At 39.5% G+C, this 4,902-nt stretch overlaps 1 protein-coding gene across 1 annotated transcript in view; it reads right to left on the bottom strand.

The window, feature by feature from the left end:
* rtn4rl1a (reticulon 4 receptor-like 1a) overlaps positions 1-4,902 on the bottom strand; it is a 104,855-nt gene that overhangs the window by 39,177 nt on the left and 60,776 nt on the right. The gene's annotated exons all lie outside the window — the stretch shown is intronic.

The raw sequence follows: 4,902 nt of genomic DNA, 5'->3' as shown, positions 1-4,902 counted from the left end.
TGGATGGATGGATGGATGGATGGATGGATGGATGGATGGATGGATGGATGGATGGATGGATGGATGGATGGATGGATGGATGGATGGATGGATGGCATGGTCCATTTGCATAGCTCCAACTCTTTGAAGCTGGAAGCACCTCCTTGCCATCACCCTAATTTTCTGTTTCTTCTATGAAATTTAAGTCTGGCCTGTTTGATCAATCCAAAGCCAACACTTCTAGATGGATGTTTCTGATTATTTTACTGTCTCTGGTATTAAACCAAGATATGTTTTTCACAGTAAAATCAGTTAAATTAATGTACGGCTAAATTTTTTTCCCTGCAGATATTTTCTTTAAGACTCTAGACATATACAGCTATCCTTTCAAAACCTTTAATTATATATCTTTGCAAATTATAATTTACACCCTTAGTTAATTCAAAGACATCCTCAAGCAAACATATCGGATGTGAATTAGAAATGTATATCGATGACCTTTAGCTACCAAGAAAAATCTTATATGGTTCTGCAAAGACAAAAGATTTCCTGTGAGACATTCACTAGGCAAAAAAAAAAATTAAAATCAAGCAATTACAAGTCTTTATCTGTTACACTAGCATTGAGACAAACATTAACTCATATCGACACTTTGAACACTAGAAAAAAAATCATGGATTAGATGTAAATTGGCCATCAAAGTTGAATATAAAGACTAAAAATTTCGGGCAGGGGAGGAAATTAAAATGTAAAATTTGCGTGAGTTAAAGAGAAGAGGTGGGTGGTGAATGATTACTTTTACACAGTTACATTTACTTAAGTAACTTTTAGGGGAAATAAAGTAGCATCAGCACAGTACTTTTTACTTATAATTTAGCAATATTACTATGAAGTATCACTACTCTTAGATGAGTAAAGTTTCTGGGTACTATGCCCACGCTAAATAACTTCGCTGAATAAAGTACAAAAGTGTTATAAGCCAAAAATGAACCAGAAACAGACACAGACCTGCTAAACTTAAAAATGCTTTGAATACAAGCTTTGCTGTTTTGATGTTAGTTTCTATCTGCAGCTGGTGAGACATTTAAAGGTTCAAAAGATGCGCAAACACTAAGTATTGTCACTGGAAGTGCTTCATTCTTAGATGGCTTCTTCTTACTCTTACTTCAGTACAATTTTTGGGTACCCTACCCACCTCTGTTTTTGTGTGAGTGTGCAGGAGTGGACACACTGCCATTTGACTGACAGCTGAGGTAATTATAGATCCTCTGTTGCAGTAACCCCCAATGCAACCTCTCAAGCTGAGTCTTTGCACTCTAGCACTGACAGACCCCAGCTCAGAAGCTGCTGCCAAACATTCCCTTCTTCTGCTGAGGAAATGTCCACTAAAATGGGCAAAGCGAGGAGAAGCAGTCAAATCAAGGAAGGCGGTAAATAAAAGGAGAAAAAATTACTTGAGAAATAAATAAGCTGACCATCTTATGAAAAAAGGCATCAGAACGATGATTTAATTTGGCTTGTAGTAAGAAAGAGTGAAGTGCGGGAATCAGAAACGGGTTGATGCAGATGGCGACCATGATATGTGGAGCCAAAATAAAACTGCCAGACTGAGCAGAAGTGAGAAAAGGTAACCTTTGTTCATTCGGAGGGAGGAGAGGTGAAGACAGGGAGAGTCAGAGGGAGAGGGAAGCTAAAAAAAAAGTGTGACTGAGCTTGAGGTTGGTGCAATGTCAAAAAAAAAAGCTCAGGAAAACAATATAATAGAGACAAGATAACTTGTGCAGAGCTCTGTAGTAATTTCTACAATTATATGTAATTGTTGCTAAAATTCACCTTATATTTAACTTTCAATTTGATGAAACATTCATCTTTTCTTGATGTAATTCTCTAACTGCTTTCTTTTTTCCACTTCAGCCTCTTTTGCTCTACCTCATTTGTCATAAAAACCAGAATTAGCCATTTCCTCTGAACCCTTATGTGCTTCCCCTCCTTTTCAATCAGTCTTCATGTCTGGCTGCTTCTCTGTCTCTGATGTCTCTCTTGTTTCTTTTAACATAATCTATATGGCAAACTGATCAGAGGATTTGTCCTCTGTCTGTTGAGCAGTGTCGGCTCTGGGAGTATTTAATGTAAAGGGTCAAAGAGGCAGATTATATAAGCTAATGTGATGCAGAGCAGCTCAGAACAGCATTGTTTTAGATACAACTGAATGAAAGATGCTACTGTTCTGCAGATGGAAAAACATTAAAACATCAGGACATTAGTCCTCCATCATTTTGCTCCTTTTCCACATTTGTGACTGTGTATCCCACATTTTTTACATGAAATGCAAGAATCACAGTTCAGCTGAAAATAGACATGTTCAATTTATTATTGTGTTTGACATTTCAGGGTCAAGCTTTGATATATGGTCATACATTTGAATTGGGTTTGCTTTGACTTCTGGTCACTTCACTTTATGCTGTGTGTGATATTTCTGTTAGGTGGACCTAAACAAACACTTATTCAATCCAGAAAACTCTGGGAAATGCACTTTTTCCAAGGCCATACACACTTTTTGATTATACTGTTGAAAAAAATATGGATAAGGAAGATTGGAATAAATATTATAAGGAAAAAGACTTGTGAGATTTAGCTAAAAGCTGTTCTGGAGAATGGTAGACAATCATTAAAATTATGTATTCATAAGAGAGTCATAACCGCATGAAATAAATTTTGCATTTTTTACCAGTTTCTCTTTCCCGTTCTTGCATGACCCCGCCATTTTCATTCCTGTATCAACTGGTTGTGCTTAGAGATAACCAGTGGCGCCCTCTGCTGGATGGCGGCCAAACTAGAACGTTGAAAATTCTAGCTAATTGTAATCTAACAATTAATTGTAAGTCAATCGTTTGCATCATATATACCGCTCTGGAAAAATCATCAGTTTCTCTGATTTTACTCTTTACAGGTCTGTGTTTGAGTAAAATGAACACTGCTCTCTTATTCTGTGAACAACATGTCTCCAAAATTCCAAGAAAATATTTAGAATTTTCAGAAAACGAGAAATGGTCAAAATAACAAAAAAAAGATGCAGTGCTTTCAGACCTTAAATAATGCAAAGAAAACAAGTTAATATTCATTTAGAATGAACAATACTAATGGAAGAGTTCAGAAATCAATATTTAGTGGAAAAACCAGGAGGTTTTCAATGGGGTTCAGTGCAGTGGTCTCTTATTTTTTTTCCAGAGCTGTATATACTTTAACTTAAGTGTCTTGGAGCAACACATAGTGTCTTTGCCACCTCGAGGGATATATATATATATAGATAAGATATATATATCTTGTCTCTATATATATAGAGAGACAAGAAAAATATCATGTCTCAGTAAAAGATGTATTCTTTGAAAATCTACCGTGTCTGAAATTCAAGAGTTCGTAATCCAAAAAAACCCCCCAAAAACCCCGTGTCTGTCCGTGGTCGGTCCGCCGTGTGCGGCTCTGAGGACAGTCCTAGCACCAGGGTTGGTGGCAGCTGGCGGGCGGCGGCCCGGGGCGTCACTGCGGGGCGAGCGGGATGCCGCGGGCGTCCGTTACCTGGCCCTCCTGCAGGTTCTTGACGAGCTGAGCGAGCCAGCGCTTGGTGGTGGTGTCGTCCTTCAGAACCTGGGCGAAGGTGCTGTCCTTCAGCTGGTCCGGCAGACACTGACGCAGCGCCTCTCTGGCTCTGAGGAACCGACACGAAACCAGGATGAAGAAAAAGGACTTTTCATGATGAAGAGCTAAAAATCGGGCATTCTCAAACTAAGAGTGAGACGATGTCACTCTCAGATGTCATACGATGCTGCAAAAACAAACCAAAACAACAAAAAACTGTTGCTTGTTTACATCTATCGACTAATAAGTAATATTGCTGCGAAATGTATTTATTGGACGAAACTAGTGATGGGCCAGATGACAGAAACCTCGGCAAGCAAACAGGACGGACCCCCGTGTCGGTGCGCGTGTCCCTTTAAGGAAAACCAGGTGACCCATGCAGTTCCTGTCGTTTGGATGTGAACGTGCCAAACTGTGTTGATGAGGGAGAAACTGTGTCGACACGTTTCTGGGTTTTGTTGGATGGAAATACTTTGTGTTCTTTGGTTTCCGGCTCATATGACTCACCGGCATGGATCCACAGAGGAAGAGGAAGTTTTCTCCATGTGGGATCATTTTGATCTCATCACAAAAAGTATTATTCCGATCACTAGCAGAACAAGTCAGTGTCGGGCCAGGGGGCGGGGCCAATCACCGGGCCCCTAACGAATCACCATTTTCAGTTTCTACAGCAGGGGTCCCCAAACTTTTTCCTGAGGGCCACATAACTTTTCCCTTCTCTGCTGGGGGCCGGAGTCAGTCTGTAACAGAAAAGGTGTGACGATTGCAGGAGAGCCTAAATGTAAAAATGTGTTGTTTTCCAGAAAGCACAATCAAATAAACCTCTCTGGGTTCTTCGCAGAAAAAAATCCAGGAAATAAATAATAACACTATTTATTAAATAAATTTTCATAAAATATTTCCAGACTATAAGCCTCAGATATCTCTGCAGCTCCAGGTTTTCCACAGCGATGCAGCAGCAGCAGAGGGGCGGACAGCCAACATCTGAGTCACTACAGGTCAACTGAATATCACATTTATTACGGTTGAAAAAGAAAAAGTTCCCAAGTTTAGATTTAACTGAACTGATTAGTTTCCAAACGGTAACAGTAACAGTAAAAGTGCTGATCCTTCGTGTTGCTACTAGCATGTGCTAAATGAAAATGGGCTCCTCCTTCTTCTGCTTTAGATTTCAACAGCAGCTTGCATCCATTGTTGCACTACTGCCACCTACTGGATCCTAATATCTATACCTCAGATTCTCATAATGATCCCAGTATTATTTTAAAAAATGAAACATTTTCTATT

The sequence above is a fragment of the Poecilia reticulata genome, linkage group LG14 (assembly GCF_000633615.1).
Source record: "Poecilia reticulata strain Guanapo linkage group LG14, Guppy_female_1.0+MT, whole genome shotgun sequence".
Lineage (NCBI taxonomy): Eukaryota > Metazoa > Chordata > Actinopteri > Cyprinodontiformes > Poeciliidae > Poecilia > Poecilia reticulata.
This window is presented reverse-complemented; position numbering and strand designations above follow the sequence as displayed.